Below are 21044 nucleotides of genomic sequence, written 5' to 3' on the forward strand. Positions count from 1 at the left end.
GTTATAACCAGTTTTTGCATAATTAAGATTCGTTGTTTGGGTAGAGTTTGAAGAAGACACTTTACCCTTGTCATGATCAAGTAAAGGAGTTTTGAAAATTGTATGATCAATGTTAGAGGTCGTGTTGGGTGGGTCTACCTCAATTACGCCTTGATCTAACAAGTCTTGAATCATATGTTTCAATTGAAAACACGATGCAGTTTTATGTTCTTTTGATCGATGGTATTCACAATATGCATTATCATTCCACCAATGCAGCTTTACCAATGGTTCTTCCTTGATATCTGGTAACTTGATAAACTTTTCTTGTATTAATTGTTTCATTACTGACTCAATAGGCTCTCCCAATGGCCTAAACTATCGAGGAGGCCCATCCCTTGATCGAAAAGGTTTTCATTGTTGGTTTTGTTGCTGACCTTGTTGTTGATTATATTGTTGAGTGTATTGTTGGTATTGTGGCTGTTGAGTAACATTGCTTGCTGGTGTTTGATTTTGTTCCATAGTCGACATATTAGGAGCACTCAATTTCTTTATTTTGAACGTGGGTTGATTTGCATTCACCGCTCTTGCGTCAACAACTCCATCATTAGTGACATTCTTGTTTTTGTACCAAAATCTATTTCTGTCCCTAGAATTATTTGTATTATCACTATCTTTGTTGAGTTTAATGAGTCCCTTAGCTACAAGAGCAATTTCAATGTTCATCCCTTTCTTAATGAGTTTCTTAATGGTACTGGGACTTTTGAATTTGAGTTCATACATCATTTCTAGGACCAAATTTTGAATAAATAAGTTCACTTGTTGTTCTTTAGGTATATCTAGGGAAGAATGACTGTACAAGCTTCACCATCTTTGCAAGAAAGTCACTAATGGTTCACCTTGCTTTTGCTTGGTGTTGCATAAATCTGACATGGTCACTTCACTATCAATGTTGAATGCGAAGTGGGAAATAAATTTTTGAGCCAATTCTGACCATATCTTTATGTTCCTTGGCAAATGCGAATACCAATCCATGGCTTGTCCTGTGAGACTTCGTGCAAATAAGCGCATCAAATATGTTTCCTCATAACTCACTTTAGTACATGCTATGAAAAATGTTTGAATATGGTCTTTTGGATTGTCGTTCCCTTTATATTTCTCCAAATTAGGTGCCTCAAAATGCTTAGGGAAGGGAGGCATGTACAAGCTCTTGTCAAATGGATTAGGACATAAATCTTGATCCATGTACAATTTCTTTGTCCCTTTGGTTTCCAATGCATCGACTTGTCATTGCAATTTCTCAAGCTATTGTGCAAATGTGTCAGGTATCAAAGATTTTGGAAGTTCATCATTCACTCTTGGGTGTACTCTTTGTCGATACATCCTACTCTCCATTGGCTGTTGATGCTCAAAAATTGTTGTCTTTGGTGTCTCTGGCATATAAAGTTCTTGATATAGCTCTTGTTGCTGTGGTTGTGCCATGCCTTGACCTTGACCCTTTTGTTGTGCTTCTTGTGGTGGGATCATTGTTTGTAGCCTAGGTTGATATTGCAGTTGAGGGTGTTGTTGATATTGCATGGACATCAGTTGTAGTTGTGATGTATGATAACTTGTTTTTCCTAGCCCATATTGAGGCACATGTTGTTGTTGATGCTAACAAATCAGAATTTGCTAACTTTGTGTCAACTATTATTGTCTTGATGTAAGTCTCATCATCTACAAAAAACTTTGTTTGGGAGGTTTCTATTGTTTCTCCTTGAGATGGGGGATGGCACTTGGATTGACTTGCTATGTTGTTTATCCAATCCATTGTGGTGGTTGCAAGTTTGAATTAATTTGTAATGGTGCAGAAGACACCGCAACATGTTGTTGAATGCGATATTTTTGTTGTTGTGCATTGCTTGTTTTCACATTTGATTATGCCTTTTGTGTATTACTCAATTGTTGTAACATTTGTTGTTGGTGCAAACTACTATTTGTGGCTCTTTGTGTTGCCATTATCAAAGGATCTGTCACAATATTTTGTATAATAGGTACTTGAGTATTTGGAAAATATATTGAACTTAATGGGACATAGGGACTTTGTTGCATTGTGGAATTTTTTTGGACATTGGTAAGATCAGGCATTCCAGTCATAAAGCCTTCTTGCATCTTAGATTTTGATCCACTTGTAAATATTCGAGGAATCATTTCTTGTTGAGGGACAGCTGTCAATATTTGTGTGGCCCTCATTTGATCTTGTGTTAAAGGTGTGTATTAAATAATAGATTGTTTATTGTTTCAAATGGTGACTTTTGTGGAATAGTCACTGTCAACATTTTTGAAGCATGTTTACTCATTAAGGTGTGTTGAGTTTCTTGTTGCACATTTTCTTCATTTGGATGCAGAGAGAAACTTAATAGCTCACCACCTTGTTGTTTTTGCACATTAATTTGTGCATTTGAGGAGGTCACATTACTCATCATATCAAAGATATTTTTGTGGAAACATCTTAAAGACCTTGTTCAAGAATTTATCCATCTTTTTTGTCAACTTTGGATCTTTAAGGAACATATCAATATCATCGGAAGCATCAGAATCTGATGAAGAATCTGGTAAAACATTTGGATTTATTTCTTTTTGAATGCCTTGATTTGAACCAAATCGTTGTGAAAGAGTTTGTTACTCATGCAATGTTTGAATTTCATGTTGTAGGTTCGGTTGATTCTAGTCAAAAGGTGTGTTTTTCCATGGTGTTGGTGTAACACTCCCATACCCCAGTTTCATGGGTACAAACACTGGCTCATATAATGGAGGTGGTCCAAGTTGAACCATTCCATATGGTGGTAATGATGTGTTTGACGAACCTTCCATTTGTAATGATTGACTAGGTTGAAACTATGAGTTTGATATGTTGTCAATGGGTTGATATGTTGGTTCGCCCATCTTCTTAGATTTTGACCTTGTTTCAATAGGCATATCACTATGCAAATACAATATTTTTTGGGATTTTTTTGATTTTAAAAGGATGATGTATGATATGCAACTAAATTCAACCTAAATAAATGAAAATGCAATCTATGGCAAGAATGCAACCTATGTTTTTGTTGTTTTTCAAGATTTGGACAAACTTTTTTTGGAATGCAAACCTAAAGACTCAACCTTGGGAAGTTGAAATGAAGCCAAGAACTTAAAAGACAAAGGACCAAATGACAATAGGACAAATTGACAATGTCTCACCTATATACTTGGATACTAAGCTAGGTTTGACAAAAATGATATTAATGAAAAGACAAAATTTAGACAAGATCAAGACTTCCTAACAACAACTTAGGGTATCATCCAAAGTGTTTGATTTTTTAAGTTTGACAAACCCAATTTTTGAGACCAAATGCAAGAAGGAAATGATTATGACAATGACTTAGGAAATGACAATGAAAAGAAAACTTAATGAAACGATTTTAAACCTAAGTGCAAAATGAGGATGCTTGCAATGAAAACAGACTAAAATGAAGGGAGATGACAATGTGCCCTAGGACCTAAGTTGGACTATGCAAAACCTAGCCTAAAGTGACATGAATGTTGAGACAAAGTTTTTTATTTCAATGTGTTTGAAAGCCATGCTTTGAAAATGTTTTGAATTTTGTTGGATGAATGTTCTCCTTTTACAACCTTGTTTGGACAATGTTTTGACTTGTTTGACACATGATATTTTGTGACAATTGTATAATTCAACTTTTGACAATCACAAAAGACAAGATGTTTGGACTTAGACCCAAGACAATCATGCTCATTCACAACAAATCTTATGGCTGGCAAGGGCAATATCTGTTGAATCCTCTAACCATAAAATATAACACTTAGCTAGATAGCTAGATGCTTGGTAGCACTGGCTCCCCCTTACAGTGCACTCACTTCTCGGGCATACCAAGCTTTGAGTTCAAGGGGCATCACTTCCCAAGAACTTGCTATCTCTAACTGAGGAGTACATGAGAGGTGTCTTTGGCATGTGCGTATCACAATGCCTGAGCCAACAGATAGAAGGATTTTGGCATCTAAACAAGAGATTCTAGTAAGGCCACCCATTCAGGTGGGTATTGATCTGGCAAATAAATTGCCGCAATACAATTCTAGCACCCATTGTCTACAACTTTCATTGCATCCACAGTTATGTCGAGTGGTTCGGAAGAGCTTGGCTTTAGCCTGTCATCACTTAGGGTCGTTCCCTCTCACCAATGCCTATGCGAAGTGCCAGACAAATCAGGTGGCAGGCCCAATTGTAAGGGTTAAAACATGCAATCAAATTAAAAACTGTAAAGCAGAAAATCGCGATCGAACCCTAGTTGTTCTCCCCTCTTCCAACTCCGAGGAGAGAGAAGGGAGGTTCGCTAGGATTCGATGGTTTTCACTTAGGGGAGAGACTTTACATTCAAAAGAGGGGTTGAAACCCATAAGATCCAATCCCACGCAATGCAAGATTGGATGCTAAATGTGTTTCAAGGGTTAAGAAAGCAAGGCTACCCTCTTTTGTAAAGAATGTGCATAAAAGAATTAAGCTAGGAATACATAGAAAGTGACAAAGATTCTCTTATAAACTAAGATAGGAATATAGTATGAAGCTGCGAACCTGGAATTAGCAGTGAAATGTCGATACAGCACTGTCCTGCAAATTTGAGCAAAAGTTGTCGGGACGATGGCGCCCAGCGCCACGGTCCTCCGAAAAATCCGTCAAACTAAGGGGGATCGGTTCGTCTCTGCACAAGGATTCCAGATCTTCAATTTCAGCCGCGTACCTGCAACCTACACACAGAAAAGCGAAGACGATTGGGGGGTTAGGGATTAGGGGTTTGCCTTTAGGTCAAACCCCGGTTTTGGAATTAACCAAGAAATGAGCAAGAGCTGTAAATGTAAATGACTGTAAAACAAGTACTAATACCTTGTTCTAAGGATGTTTGTATCCTTATGTGCGAAGGTATAGATGTTGTATGTTGTTGTATGTAGTATGTTGTATGTAGCATGTAGTAAGTGATCTCCTCTTCAATGGTTGAATCCTTGTCTTGAATGCAACACTTAGCCTTGAATGGAGACTTCAAATGATCAATTGGTTGAAGGAATGCTTGAATGCTTGAATGCTTGAGTATAATTTCCACGCCTTTTCCATCATATCGAATGAAAGAGGAAAATGTAGTTTATATACTTGTCATTTAGGGCTGATAGACTGATTTTCCCAACCTTAGGCTGACCAGGAAATGTAATTTCCAAATTGCAAACAAAAAGACCCGAGCCCCTTAGGAGACCGGGCCCAAAATAGGACCCAGGGACCCGGGCGCTGGGCGCTCTGGTCCCACCTCCCGGGACAACAGGGTGCAAGGAGGTTCAGGCCAGGGTGCTTGAAAAATGCAATTTTCAGTGTCGCGAGCAAGTTTTGGGGTCTCCATTCAGGTTGCGTGTTGCGTCGCCATCGTGAAGACCGAAATGCAGTCGATATTGCAAGTGTCGCAATTTTAGGACGCTACAAAAACAAACAAAGCATGCATGGTGTTCATTAACCTTTAAGAAATGAAATGTGCAACTACTTTTAAAAAAATGTAAGCATGATGTTTTAGTGATAGTCTTTGACCGCGTCCTGCATAAGATTCGTTAGTAGTTGCATTTTTAGTCTTTGTCACACATAACACCAAGATGCTGCATAGAGAATTAGTACCAAGGAAAACCAAAATGCAAGAAACAGAATGAAAACAAACTAATTTGCAAGTAAAAACACTGATTTTACCTCTGTTTCTAGCCTTACAGAGGCGCATATCTCATCAACACAGGTGCAAATCTCCTTAATGCAGGCGTAGATCACTCCTACACAGGTGCAGATCTCATCTACATAAGCTCAGATCCCTCCTACACAGGCGCAAAAGTGTCCAGAAAGCTTTGAGTTGCCCTGTTTCTTGACTTTTTCACCCGCAAACAGCTCAAAAGGCACTCAAAACATGGTTAAATGGTTATTTCATGTTGGGTTCACAAAAAATGTAGACTATGAATTCGAGGATTCATCAAAACAAATAACAATTAGGACAATCACAAAATTAAAACTGTAATGAAAACAATCCTAATCCAACAAATGAAAACATGAAGACAAGATATTCAAAATGAAATCAAAGCAAACCAAATGCAGATATCTCCTTCATGTGGCTCCATTGTTCTTCTTTCACCTTGGAATTTGATGTTGTTCTCACCTACAAAGTGCATTTTCAAGTGGAAAGCAAGTTGTTGATGAAATCTGTAGCATAAGGTTACTCAAAAATGTGATTTTATTGATCTCCTTTGATTGAAGAAACTCATCCAATTTATAGATAGATTGGAGAGAGGACAAGATTAGCATGAAATTGATATTAGAGGCAATTGATTTCAAAAATGGCAAAATTGAGTTGAAGGAAGAAGGTTATGACACCTTCTATGTCATGAATTATGACATATTGCCAATGCAAAGGTTAGAGGACTAAAAGCCTATGACATCTTGCTATGCAATGGTATGATGCATGAGAAATTCATGCTTCCACCGAAGCACAAAAATAGGGAGAGACTATAGAGGAATTGATTAGGTGGAAATTGAATTTAGCAAATTAGAAAATGAGGTGAAAATTAGGTGAATTAATTAATAATTTTTCATTCATTAATTAATTCACAAAAAGAGGGGGAATTAATTAGCCAATTAAAAAAATATTTAATTGTGACAAGAAGACTTAGGATAAATAAATAAATTATTTAACCTAGAGAGAAAATGACCAACAAGATTAAATGAATAAATCATAAAACCCTAGAAGATGAATTAGAAATGCAAGGACAACAATTAGGTCTTGACAAAAGATAATTGATGTAGGGTCAATTTGATCATGATTCTGACTGACAAAGGACCAGTGTTGATAAATGATTGAGATTGGTTTGACAAAAATCAATGACAAATTGACCAAGATTGACAAGGAGACCAATTGATAAGCACCAATTGATGAGGAACAATGACTAATTGATCCAAGTTGACATGATTGAAAAGGACAAAGATTGATGATAAATCGATCGCAAAATGACAAGATTGACAAGGATAAGGATCAATGACAAATCGATTGCAAAATGACAAGATTGAAAAGGACAAAACCCTAATTCTATCATCAATTAGGATTGACGATGTCTAGAATAATGATACATGTGCACACACGTTGATGCGACAGGATAAGATAAACCAAAATCATGACTGAAGATTGTTATCGACAAGACCTAATTCGAAAGTGAGAAAATGAGGAATACAGAAGAAGGACTCGATGCTCGCAAATGATAAAGACCAAGTGCACAACATAGAAGAAATGTTAATGCAATGCAAAAACCCTTAAATAAGGCGATGTGCAAATGTTAAAGTATGACTCCACAAGCATTGACCATTTTTAGATGTCTATAGGGACCATGTGTGCTTGCCATGCTATATTTTCAGTTGCATCAGATAGTATATCAGAGGGTATAGACTTTGAGTTGTGGGGTCACACTTTTATAGGTATGGGCATTTGAGCACATAGCCATATGTCGGCCGATTGTATAGAGACAGGTAGTACCACATCGACCATATGTGTACTACTATGAGGGAGCGTTGAGATAGGGTCCATTCGGATACATATTGTATTGGCAACATGAGCTAGACATGTTGAGAGATTTCACATGGAGGCCATATCATGATTTCCCTAGATGGTCAGATGATGACAATGAGCTACCATATTGTAGATAGGAGAGATACCTAATTAGGCGACCAGTGAGTCGCCAGAGAGTGATTGAGATGTATCTACCAGAGAGAGTGAGATGACAGTTTGGAGAGAGGTAGGATGTACTAGGGACTGCACACTTTTCCCAATCCCACAGAGAGACGAGTCAGTGGGGGAAAATGATTCAGCCACACAAAGCATATGCTGACTTCATACAACTACAATAGAGATAGTGGGATTGGAGATTAGATGTTGTAGATGTCGAGACGACAGAGGAGTATGAGCGATGGTTTGCACGACAGCAGCCAATGCCATTGATGGATCCTGATATTTTGGTACCTAGGAGATAGGAGGACTTCCCACTCACTGGAGAGGAGGAGGATGATGATGAGGGAGAGGAGGAGGGAGATGATGAGGAGGGAGATGATGAGGATGAGGGGGATGAGGACTAGGGGGATGAGGAGGCTGAGGAGGACGATGAGGGAGAGGAGAGTCCTAGGTGCGTGTAGAGAGATGAGCCAGATCTAGTAGATCATGAGTCATTGCAGGATATACCCATAGGGCAGGAGACATCTAGCATAGAGGAGATACATATATGTAGGGCCACCATAGTGAGTCAACATGATTACATTGCTACATTAGAGAGACATAATGCTATCTTGAGGACAGAGCAGGATCAGTGGAGAGTAGAGCAGGAGCAGTGGTCAATTGAGAGGGATAGGTACAGAGTAGAGATAGCTAGGCTGATAGTGGCTTGAGATACAATGATAGCCTAGGCATAGCAAGCAGAACAGAGAGTGACCGAGTATGTTGGGTCGATTAGGGATGCTAGTGCGTGTGAGATGGCATAGATGTTATTAGAGGAAGGAGATGAGATGTGCCATTTGAGGACTTTATATGAGAGTGCAGTTCCACTAGAGCAGAGAGAAGCATCATATTGGTCATGGTCAAGGACAGAGAGCAGGCCACACTCTCAGAGGTCAGTGAGCAGCATGGGGGTGAGTGGACCTATGAGACCACCATAGCCAGGACCAGGGATAGGAGGGGCTTCATCCTTGAAACATGGTAGGGATGAGGAGGATAGAGGGAGCACCCAGTGATAGAGGCATGTGCTCCTTATGACAGAGACATATATAGTTTGACATTATGTACTCAGCCTGTGGGCCATACATAGGACAGACAGTCCAATTTTGTACTTTGATATTTATTTATTTTTATTTTTTTTGGGAGATCAAAGAACTAGACCGAATGGACTGCCAAGACTGACAGAAGAAATGTTAGTAAGAAGAAATTAGACAGAGGATAGTTAGAGATGAAGGAAAACTTGCTTTCACAAATGCACATAAGTAGGTGAGAACCTTTATTTATTGTAGCAAAGCGGATGCAAAGCATCATGGCATTGAAGGTTAGAGCTAGAACACAACCCCTTTTGCAAAAGATAGACACATCACACACAAGGAATGAGTGAAGCATCCTAGGGTGCATACATCAAGGGTCGAGGTATGTGCGACGTTCACAAAGCAAACGTACTTATCACAGACAGCCAATGATATAGTTGCCCCAGTTTGTGACAAACATTCCACAAACAACAAAGACAACAAAAAAAGGAAAGGGACCATGAACCATCCTAGTCACTCTAAATCACTCAGTGACATCATTGAGCAACATAGGAAAATGATCGAAGCCAAAGATAAATCAGTAAAAGATAAGATGCAGAAATTCAACAAAGTCAAACAAACAGTCTGATTGTCATTGTCAAAAATGGAAAACAAGAATGATCATGCTATCTGGTTTCAGGGAATGTGGTACCTCGTTGAAGATAGGACACAGTTTGGTTTTGAGTATACCACACCCTATATAAGACCCATGATAATGTTGACAAGGACCAATGGTAATGTTGATGCTATTTTGATTGATGTGACAACTGTGATTAGGTTGAATGCTTTCTTGGTCGAATAGTTTATCTGTTAATGTGTGATTTCATTAAAGCACAATGTTTGATTGATTGTCGTTGGATGTATGCTTAGCAATCTATCTATGCACAAAGGGGACCATTTATTGACAAAATGCAAAATGCCAAAGAAATTATTTTTGGATTTTGATGTTTTTCACTTTGTAGGAATTTCGAGTTTTTTATAATTTTTTTCTTTGTTTTTTAGGACTTTCTTTGACTTTTTAGGGATTTTTTCAGTACATTATTTGATTTTTAGGGATTTTTTGAGGACATTATATGATAAGAAAGCTCCAGTCCGCATGCAGCAATAACTCCAGTAATTGATCATGACAAGGGGCGCACACCAAATGAAAATTTGAAAGACATATACAGCGACCAGGACCAAAACATATGCACAAGGACTGGAAACCTGAGTATGCTAGACAATGATGTTGACCAATCATAGGCCTAGAACAGAACATTGGGTCAGGGCAAGGATAATCGTGATAAACCTGCGGGGGGGAAAGTACAGTTAGGAGTCATGATAGATAATGGAGCAATAGTCTGTTACACATGGCGCCTGTTTGCTAGGTTTTCACCATGGTACTTGCCCAAGGCGCCTGTTTGCCAGGTTTTCACTAGAGGGCAAATTATTTTTCTTTACTTTTTTTTTTTTGATATATGATATGATATGTAGCTATATGATGGGATGCAATGTGTTATGGCTTATGTTTACTTTCCATGTATAGATGTCTTATGCATTGTCTATGTACTATCTTTGGAACATGTATGAATGTTGTTTATGTTTTTGATGTATTTATAAGATGAAATGGATAAAATGCTTTGTATGGGCTTGATATAATGCAAATGTACTAACCAATGAATGCAGGATGTAGCTTTTTTTTTTTTTTTTTTGACTTTTGATTTGATTTTTTTGTTTGTTTTTTTCAAGATCATATTGAAGAACTATTGACAGAAAAACTATGCCCAGTACTTTCGAAGGTGCATGCTATTAACAAGATTTGATAGAGGTTCACCATCTGGGGTTGCAAGCTGATATGCCCCTAAACCATAGGCTGCAGTAACTATGAAAGGCCCAACCCATTTAGGCTCAAATTTTCCTTTGATGATGTCAGTAGATTATGTATTCTTCGGGTTGGCCTTTAGGACCAAATCTCCCACTTCGAAGTGTTGCCCTTTGACCTTCTTATTATAAGAGTGACGAAGACAGTTTTGATATGCTTGCAAATGTGTCAGGGCTGTCTGATGTTTCTCATCTAACATCTCAAGCTGATGCAGCCTAGAGACTCTGTGCATCTCATCATCAATCAAATGTTGCAGGGAAACACACAAAGAGGGAATTCCCACTTCCAAGGGTAAAATGGCTTCCGCACCATACACCAAGGAATAAGGTGTTGCACTAGTAGGTGTGCAGATGGAAGTGCGATAAGCCCATAGTGTTGGATTCAACTATACATGCCAATCTCGACTAGCATCATTGACAACCTTTTTCAAGATCTTAATGATGGTTTTATTTGATTCTTTGGCTTGACCATTACTTTGTGGATAGTAAGGACTGGAGAAACAGTGTTGGGTGCAAAACTTTTCACAGAGTTCCTTGACATCTTTATTTTTGAATGGATGGCCATTATCTATGACTATTGCAAGGGGAACCCCATATCTGCATATGATATAATTTAGTAGAAACTTTGAAATTTGAACACCAGTGATATAGGTCATAGGGATAGCCTCGATCCATTTTGTAAAGTATTTTGTGGCTATGATGATGAATTTGTGTCCATTTGCAAATGTTGAGTGAATCTTGCCAATAAGATCCAATCCCCATTGAGAAAAGGGCCACAAAGATATGACAAAGTGAAGTTCTTGAGCTGGCACATGAATGCAATTTCTATGTATTTGACATTTGTAGCATTTCTTGACAAAATCATGAGCATCCTTTTCCATGGTGGGCCAATAATATCCAACACAAACCAACTTTTTAGCTAGACTCAGACCATTGAAATGGCCCCCACATATACCATCATGAACCTTGCGTAAAGCCGTTTGTGCCTCGTTAGAATCCAAACACCTGAGGAGGGTGTGGTCAAAGGAATGACGGTAAAGGGTGTTTGCGATGATGACATATTTGGCAGTTTGGCATATGAAGGCTCGATGTTGGTTAGAGGAAAGGTTAGGTGGTAAGGTTTGGGACTTTAAATACCGATAGATGTCATTGTACCACGGGGAATTAGGACCAACAAGAACACACATCACATCTACTGTCAAAATTTCAAAAGAAGGCACCAGCAACTGTTCGACCAAAACTTCACATCAGTCCATATTGTGGGGCATATTTAACATGGAAGCAATAGCTTGCATAGCATCTACTGACTTGTTTTGAATTCTTGGAACTTGACTGAAATGGATATCAGTAAATTTTGTCTTGAAGAAATCCACCATATGCTTGTAGGGAAGAATCTTTTCATCTTTTATTTCATAGTCATCATTCACTTGACAGATGACTAACTAGGAATCTCCATAGACTTGCAAATGTGTAATGTTCCATTGGATTGCTATTCTGAGTCCTATGACCAAAGCTTTGTATTCTATAATATTGTTGGTGCAATGGAAAGTGATCCTATATGACTTTGGGATAGCATCTCTTTGAGGGGTGACAAACAATATACTTGCTCCTAAGCCATACTTTGTGTGAGATCCATGAAAGTATAATTGCCATTCCTTAGAAGAAGTAAGAGCAAATACTGATTCATCAGCGAAATCTGTCAGCATTGGATGATCATCATGAATAAGTGCCTCTGCATGTTGATCTGCTATGATTTGTCCTTTTATTGCCTTTCTCTCAATGTACTCAATACCAAACTCACTTAGGATCACAACCCACTTTGCCAAGCGACCTGTCAAAGCTGCCCTGCTAAGCAAGTATTTCAAGGGATCAATTTTTGCAACTATCAATGTCTGATGATTTAACATATAGTGTCAAAGCTTCTGTGTTGCAAATATCACTGCTAAACATGCTCTTTCAATAGTTGAATAATTTAGTTCATAGCCCACTAGTGTCCGACTAATATAATAAATAGCCCGTTCTTTGCCTTTCTCATCTTATTTGGTTAAGAGAGCTCCCAGTGCCATTTCAGTTGCAGAGATATACAATATGAATGGCTTCCCTACTATAGGAGGCATTAGAATAGGTGGCGACATCAGATAATCCTTGAGAGTTTGAAATGTTGATTGACATTGCTTAGTCCATTTAAAATTGACACCTTTATGCAATAAATGTTGGAAGGGATGACATTTGTCTACCAACTGAGCTATAAACTGACGGATTGACTATAACTTCCCTTGCAAACTTCTTTGTTGATGGAGATTGGAAGGAGGAGGCATATCCATTATTGCTTTAACTTTTTGGGGGTCTACTTCTATGCCTCTGTGAGAAATAATGTACCCTAATAATTTGCCAGCTGTGACATCAAAGACACATTTCTTTGGGTTGAGTCTGAGCTTGTTGGTTTCCATTCAATCAAAGATTGGGCCAAGGATGGCTAGATGACTATCTCTTGTGACGGATTTGCATAATAGGTCATCAACATAGTCTTCCATCAAAGTATGCATAAAATCATGGAAAATTGTTGCCATAGCTCTTTGATATGTTGCTCTAGCATTTTTAAGGCCAAAGGGCATCACATTCCAGTAGCAGGTACCCCAAGCACATGTGAATGTAGTCTTATGTTGATCTTTAGGAGCAATGCAAATTTGATTATATCCGAAAAAACCATCCATCAATGATAGCATCTCATATCTGGTAGTCATGTCAACTATGATGTCTATATTCAGCAGTGGAAAGTCATCTTTAGGGCATGCTTTATTGAGATCCCTAAAATCTGTATAGATTCTAATGCCCCTAGTTACTTTGCTAACTAGTACCAAATTTGAAATCCAATTTGCATAATCAATTGGTCTGATAAAGCGCACATCTAATAATTTTTTGAGTTCTACTTTGACTAAGAGAGCCACCTGGGGATGCATCTTTCTGATTATTTGATTGATGGGCTTGGCATCTAGTTTTAATGGAAAGTGATGAAGGACTAATTCTAGATCAAGGCTGGGCATATCTGCATAAGACCATGCAAAAATGATCTTCTTCTTGAGAAAGAAATTGACAAAATCTATGTTTTCTTGTTTTGATAGAGAAGCAGCGAAATGAATGACCTTAGGGTTGTCAGGTGTACCCAAATTTATCTCTTCGGTCATTTCCACTGGCAATGTTGATTTATCTTGACTTGACGAGGGTATGTCCAATCCTCCACCTTTGGGTGCCTTAGAGAGGTTTTCACCCATAGGTACGTCTTTTATTTTTACTTTTCCATGATCAGAGAGTGCCTTACGGTTTCCACTCAAAGACCCATTCTTTTGATTTTTTACTTTTTCTTTTTCTTTTTCATTTTTCTGACTAGAAGATGGAGTTGACTCCCCAAAATATGCTGTGGAATATAAATCAATAGAAAACCTTGCCTTATGATCACCTTGTGGTATGCCTTCCCATAGTCCAAGGAATTCTACAATTGCTTCATCATTTTGAAAACAATCCAATTTGAGTGGTTCTTATTGGTCATGTTGGATAAGCTATGAATGTTAGGGTTGAGATGGTAAGGATAAAAATGTTTGTGGTATCATTGTCTGAACTGCTCGTATCTGATTCAGAGCTTGGGTCCCAGAATGACTCTATCCAAGCATTAGGACACATTTTGGGAGGGGGAGTTATTTCATGTTTGTCTTCCATGGGCAAATCATTAGGGTCAAGGAAAACATTTTCAAGGGCATAGGAGCTAGAAGAAAAGGAACTCCACTCCCATTCATTGGAATCAGTTTCAGGTTGGATATCCTTAGGTGTTGTTTCATCATCAGAGTCATGCCCCTTTCCACATGTGGTCACTTTGGTAGACGAGGTTCCAATTCACAATGGTACAAAACCTAACCCTAAAGTTGGATGTTGCATCTTAGGTATAATAGGTTCTAGTCTTCCTTTCTTGTCAAGGCCCAAACCACTGCAACCATCATATCCCTTTTTCTGTATTATAGCAAACCCTTTTCCATACCACTCCACTGGCAATTTGATAGGTGGTGTATTAGTTTGATTCTTATAAAGCCAATCTGTTACATCATCATCCAAAGTTTCCTTGTTAAGTTCACCCCATTTTGTAAATGTAGTGGGGGGCTAATATTGAATGACTATCTTAGGTTCCTTTTGCAACAAATGTGGTTTGCCATGTGATTTTGGAGATATTTGTAAATTCCCAATGAGGAATGTTTGAGCCATTGAATACTCTCTACATCCTTGGTCCTATATCTTCAATTTTCCTTTGACAACGTCTAACAACTTATTAGGATCCACATAATTATGTGAGTGGGCCTCTCTATTGACTAGGACTTGTTGTTGCGGGGAATCCTTTAGATTAGCACAAAATTGAAATGGATTGCGATCTCTTGGAATTGTTATCTGAGTCCCATTGTAAGGATATTTTACACACTGATGATAATTAGATGGAACTGCTTTCATTGCGTGGATCCACGGATGGCCAAGAATCATATTATAAGGGAGATCGAGGTCTAGGACCTACAGGAAATGTTTTCTGTCACTGGACCTACTCTGATAGGCAATGAAATTACCCCTTTAGATGGGTGCTCAGTATCATCATATGCTTTGATTGTTATTCTTCTGGAAGAATTAATGTCATTTTCTATATAACCAAGACCAGCGACTACTCTCAAGGTACAGATGTTAAGACCTGCTCCGCCATCTATCAAGACTCATCGAATCTTGCAATTATGGAAAAAGACTTCAAGATGTAAAGGATCATTATGAGGGAGCTTATCAAGGGAGATATCGTTATCAGAAAAGGCAACATGTTGGCAAACAACAAGATGTCCAATTTAGGCTTGAAACTAGTCAACATCAATGATTGTCAGGATGGTGGACTCAGTTAAAGCTTTATCTAGGACTACGTGATCCATAGGAGACATTTTCAACAACTCAAGAATTGATATTTGTGCAGGTGTCTTTCCTAGATGATCTAGGAGATTATACTGACTCGTAGGAGTTGATTTGGGAGGAATTGCAGGAGCTCCTTTTAGGAGTATTTTGGATCTATGAGTGGTGACTACGCAAGAAGGACCTTGTCCCTTTAATCTTATGGTGGAAACATACTCATTTGATGCTCAAAAACAATTGATGACATTGTTATAGCCAGTATTTGTATAATTAATATTCATTGTTTGGATAGAGTTTGAAGAAGATGCTTTATCCTTTTCATGATCAAGCAAAGGAGTTTTGAAAATTGTATGATCAGTGTTAGAGGTCGCGTTGGGTGATTCTACCTGAATTTCTCCTTGATCTAAAAATTCTTGAATCATATGTTTCAATTCAAAACACAATGTGGTTTTATGTCCTTTTGACCAATGGTATTCACAATATGCATTATCATTCCACCAATGCGGCTTTACCAATGGTTCTTTCTTGACATCTGGTAACTTGATAAAATTTTCTTGTATCAATTGTTTCATTACTAATTCAATAGGCTCTCCCAATGGCGTAAACTATCGAGGAGGCCCATCCCTTGATCTGAAAGGTTTTCGTTGCTGGTTTTGTTATTGACCTTGTTGTTGATTATATTGTTGGTATTGTGGTTGTTGAATAACATTGCTTACTTGTGTCTGATTTTGTTGCATAGCCAACATATTAGGAGCACTCAATTTCTTTGTCGTGAACTTGGGTTGATTTGCATTCACTTCTCTTGTGTCGACAACTCCATCATTAGTGACATTGTTGTTTTTGTACCAAAATCTATTTTTGTTCCCTGAATTGTTTGTGTTGTCACTGTCTTTGTTGAGCTTAATGAGTCCCTTACTACAAGAGCATTTTCAATGTTCATCCCTTTCTTAATGAGCTTCTCAATGGTACTAGGACTTTTCAATTTGAGCTCATACATCATTTCTGGGACAAAATTTTGAATAAATAAGTTCACTTGTTGTTCTTCAGGTATATCTAGGGAAGAAAGACTATACAAGCTTCGCCATCTTTGTAAGAAAGTCACCAATGGTTCACCTTGCTTTTGCTTTGTGTTGTATAAATCTGACATGCTCACTTCATTGTCAATGTTGAATGTGAAGTGGGGTATAAACTTTTGAGCCAATTCTGGCCATGTCTTTATGTTTCCTGGAAAATGCAAATACCAATCCATGGCTTGTCCTATGAGACTTTGTGCAAATAAGCACATCAAATATGTTTCGTCATAGCTCACTTCAGTACATGCTATGAAAAATGCTTGAATATGGTCTTTTGGATTGCCTTTCCCTTTATATTTCTCAAAATTAGGTGCCTCAAAATGCTTAGGAAAGGGAGGCATGTACAAGCTCTTGTCAAATGGATTAGGACATAAATCTTGATCTGTGTATGTGTAGGGGAAAAAGCGAGACTAGGTTAACATGCCCTAATCCTACCTTTTGACACACATTATAGAATACGAAAGAGCCTAGACGTATCACACAATTGGATACTTCTTCTTGTGAAAGAGAGAGCCATGGGCTACCTATTAGGATTTCTATTCCTTTGTTGAAATTGGAAGATCAAATGATGCAAGTTCAAGCCCTAATCCCAAAATGCAAGAATGAACTAATAACAAGATTGCAGAATTGAGATTAAACAATGAACAACTGTAAACACAAGGACAAAACAAGAATGTAGATGCGTACCCGGAGTCAAAATCTGATTGAAAATGTTCGGGACAGGGGCACGGGTGCCACTGTCTTGATTCTATCCTGAAAACTGCACTTGAAACTGCTGTTTTGCACTCTGGAAAACTGTCGAAAATGTCAAAAAATGTTGTCTATCCGGAGGACCAGGGTGCCCAACACCTCTGTCCCAGGGACCAGAGCACCCAGTGCCCTTGTCCAGGTCTTTTGCTCTGCAATTTGATGTGGAGAGTTGTCTCGACCTGCTCTTCCCGGATCTGTCACCTGCGGCATCGTCCGAGTCCCCAAACCTGCACTTATATCTGAAAAGGGTATGGGCAGCTATATAGGGTTTTGCCTTAGTCAAACCCCTACTTCGGTGATTTCCACCTCCATGAATAGCCAATTTGTATTGTAAAATTTATTGTGTGTGCAGACCTAGTGTGTGTGCAAGGTCCTAAAACACAAGAAAGCAAACTAGAGCAACCTAGAAAGTAAACCCTAATTGCTTGTAAATGATAATGTGAATGCTCTAAATCAAGATGCAAAGTGATCTAAAGCATGAATAAAGGATATATATATTGAAGCTTATGCAAAGGCATGAAAACAACATGAAATCATACCCAACCCTCAAGGGAGGAGTACAAGCCAATCTTCAGTCGGTAATCTCCTATTGTTCTTTAATGTCTTCCAAGCCCTAAATGGATGAATGAAATTGATAAATGCTTGATAGAAGGATATTGAATGTTGTTGAAGTCTTCAAAGATCTACTCTTTTGCTGCATATGAGGTTCCTGAAAACAAAAATCAGATCCCTTCAAATGAAGAAAGAGAGCTCTTATATAGGAAACCCTAGATCATAATTTCATCTTTTGGCTGACCTAGAGATTGAATTTCCCACCAATTTCTTGGGGTTAAGCTTTATTTTATGATTGGATTGTGCTCCTAAAATTTTGGGAAAAATGTCCGGGACCATGTGCACTCCGGGCGCCATAGTCCCGACAACTTTTCACCAAATTTTCACGGCCGTCAGATATGATGATTTTAGAGAGAATCCTGAAGTTACAGGTGATTTCGAGATGTTTTGACCCCCGAAACCAAGCCCCCAAGTTCGAAATAGGACTTAATTAGGGTTTTTGATTGAGTGATGTATTGGAGGAATAAGATGAAAAGGGCACACTTTAATGAAAGGGCCCAACTTTATGATGCAAAGGATGATGAAATAGGACCTTAGACCTAATTAATTTGATTAATTAAGTGCTAAAGGAGAAATGCAATGCAAAATGTAAAATGCACTAAGGCAGGTGCTAAACTAGGTGTGGAATTGTACCACCCTAGCAAGTGCATACAATTTATGATGCTACATTTAGCCCCCACTTTAGCGGTCATATGAGTACTACGTGCATATGCAAGCTAAAGTATAGAAAAGTAAACATCATTTGAAAAAGGATATATCCATAAGTTGTCGGACGAAGCCCCCAGCGGTATCTGCAGTACACAGTTAGGAACTGCACCCTACAAAACACATGTTAGATCACAAAATCACCTAATGCTTACTAAGGAAAGTGATGAAATTTGTGAGTAGCTATATGCCCCCCCCTGTTACGACTTTCTTATTAGGGAGGTGAAACAGGGTAGCATGTTTACTTACGACAAATTGTGTAAGAGAGTATTGATGAGGGATGTTCACTGAATAGGCTTCATTAGAGAACTTTTTGGAACATCCCAAGAGTAGGGGAATGAAAATACGATTCCTACGCAACAAACGGCTCGAAAATCGCATCTCCTAAACTCAAGTTATGATGAAATGAATGATAGACGAAAATTAGGGTTTCGAAAGTAAAGATAAAGAAATGAAAGTATATACTTTGAAAGTGACATTTGCATTTGTCACTTTGTTGATTTCAGAATACTGTTCATTGTAGCGGAGCCCACATAGCCATCATCATGCCTTCACAATGATCGGAGCGTCCCACGAGGATTGAGATCCTGCGCCAGGTCGTGATCGATGACGAGCCATTGGACGAGGTGAGTTGACTGAGTGTTGACTTTTGATTTTCTGCATTTTGACTTTCTATGATTGTTTGCAGGCCTTGAAGTCTGACCCGGGCCCCACCTAGGGTGCCATGGTCCCTGTGGGGTGCCCTGGTCCCCTCAGGGTGCCATGGTCCCTTCAGGGCGCCATGGTCCCTGACAGGGCGCCATGGTCCCAATCAGGGAGCCATGGTCCCTGACAGGACGCCATGGTCCCTAACAAGGCGCCATAGTCCCAATCAGAGCTTGGCAAGGGATTTCAGGGTTAGCATATGATGTTCGACAGTTTGCATGAGTGATTTTGATGATTGAGTACTGATTACAATTATGTTTTTGTGTTGCAGGGTCTCCCATACATGAGAGAGCATACGGCGGGACATATTCTTCGCAGTTTGCGAGATCAGATTCTACGGCTGACTCAGGCAGAGAGAGACACATTGTCGATCATGGGATTATGGTATACGATCCTCATGCCAGCCATTTGGTTCCATCCTATGATGCTGATGGCATTGACGGAGCGATGGGATCCTAACACATGCACATTTCATCTTCCAGTAGGGGAGCTGACGGTTACACTTGAGGATGTGCACCACATACTTCGTCTTCCTATCAGAGGAGCTACTATTACATATGCGACCGATCAATCAGCAAAGGACCATAAGAGAGAGCAGGTATATTGCATAGGGAGAGTCATGCCGAGCGAGACAAGAGGTCACATCATGGTCAGCTGGCTCTTACATCCTACAGGAGAGGTACCCCTTGTGAGACGCCTTATGATTGCCATCATAGCACTAGCCATCTGCCCTAATGGGTGAGGTACGCATATGCATGGGGGTCTCACATGGTGCATCAGAGCTATGGAGAGGCACAGGAAAGTGTATGCTTGGGGTCAGAGTATGCTTGCACATCTCTATCATGACCTTGAGGAGTATGTGTTTGGACAGGGTTGCAGCTTGATGACATGCACACTTCTGTAGGTGTCGGTATTTGAGCACTTCACATGCACCAGGCCTGTCAGCTTTTTGATGAGTATGGCTAGCGAGTGACCTAGGGTGTTTTCTTATCCACTTACCAGTGAGTGGAGATTTGGAGATCTATTATATTGGAGAGTGATATTTGATAGACCAACAGCCGAGGTGACCGTGTGGAGACCCTATCTACAGATGCATAGATGGGATGGGATGGAGAGACAGTTAGCATGCTTACAGAGGAACCGCCTACTACGGGGACGATATTCCCATATCATAGTCCCATTCTACTTTGACCGAGTACGGAGGCAGTTTGGGCTAGACCAGTGTGTTCCAGCAGATGTGCCCATCTATACTCGACACTCATGAGTCCTTCCCAAACCTAGAGCAGTAGTGAGACCGATGATAGATGACATCGAGACTATAGATATAGAGGGATCCGATCAGGATGTAGTCACTGATTATTCTGCAGAGCCTGGAGCACAGTACGGGTATGTCTCATGGTTTATGAGATCATACCCAGGGCATATCTTTCCACCAGATCACCCGACAGGCCATCCAGACCCATGGAGACATGGAGATCGAGATGAGGACCAGACATCTAGGTCAAAGGAACCAGAGGAGGGAGAGAGTCATGAGGAGGTAGGAGATCTTGATCCACCCCCAGGAG

This window comes from Cryptomeria japonica, chromosome 3, assembly GCF_030272615.1.
Source record: "Cryptomeria japonica chromosome 3, Sugi_1.0, whole genome shotgun sequence".
In the NCBI taxonomy this organism is placed as follows: domain Eukaryota; kingdom Viridiplantae; phylum Streptophyta; class Pinopsida; order Cupressales; family Cupressaceae; genus Cryptomeria; species Cryptomeria japonica.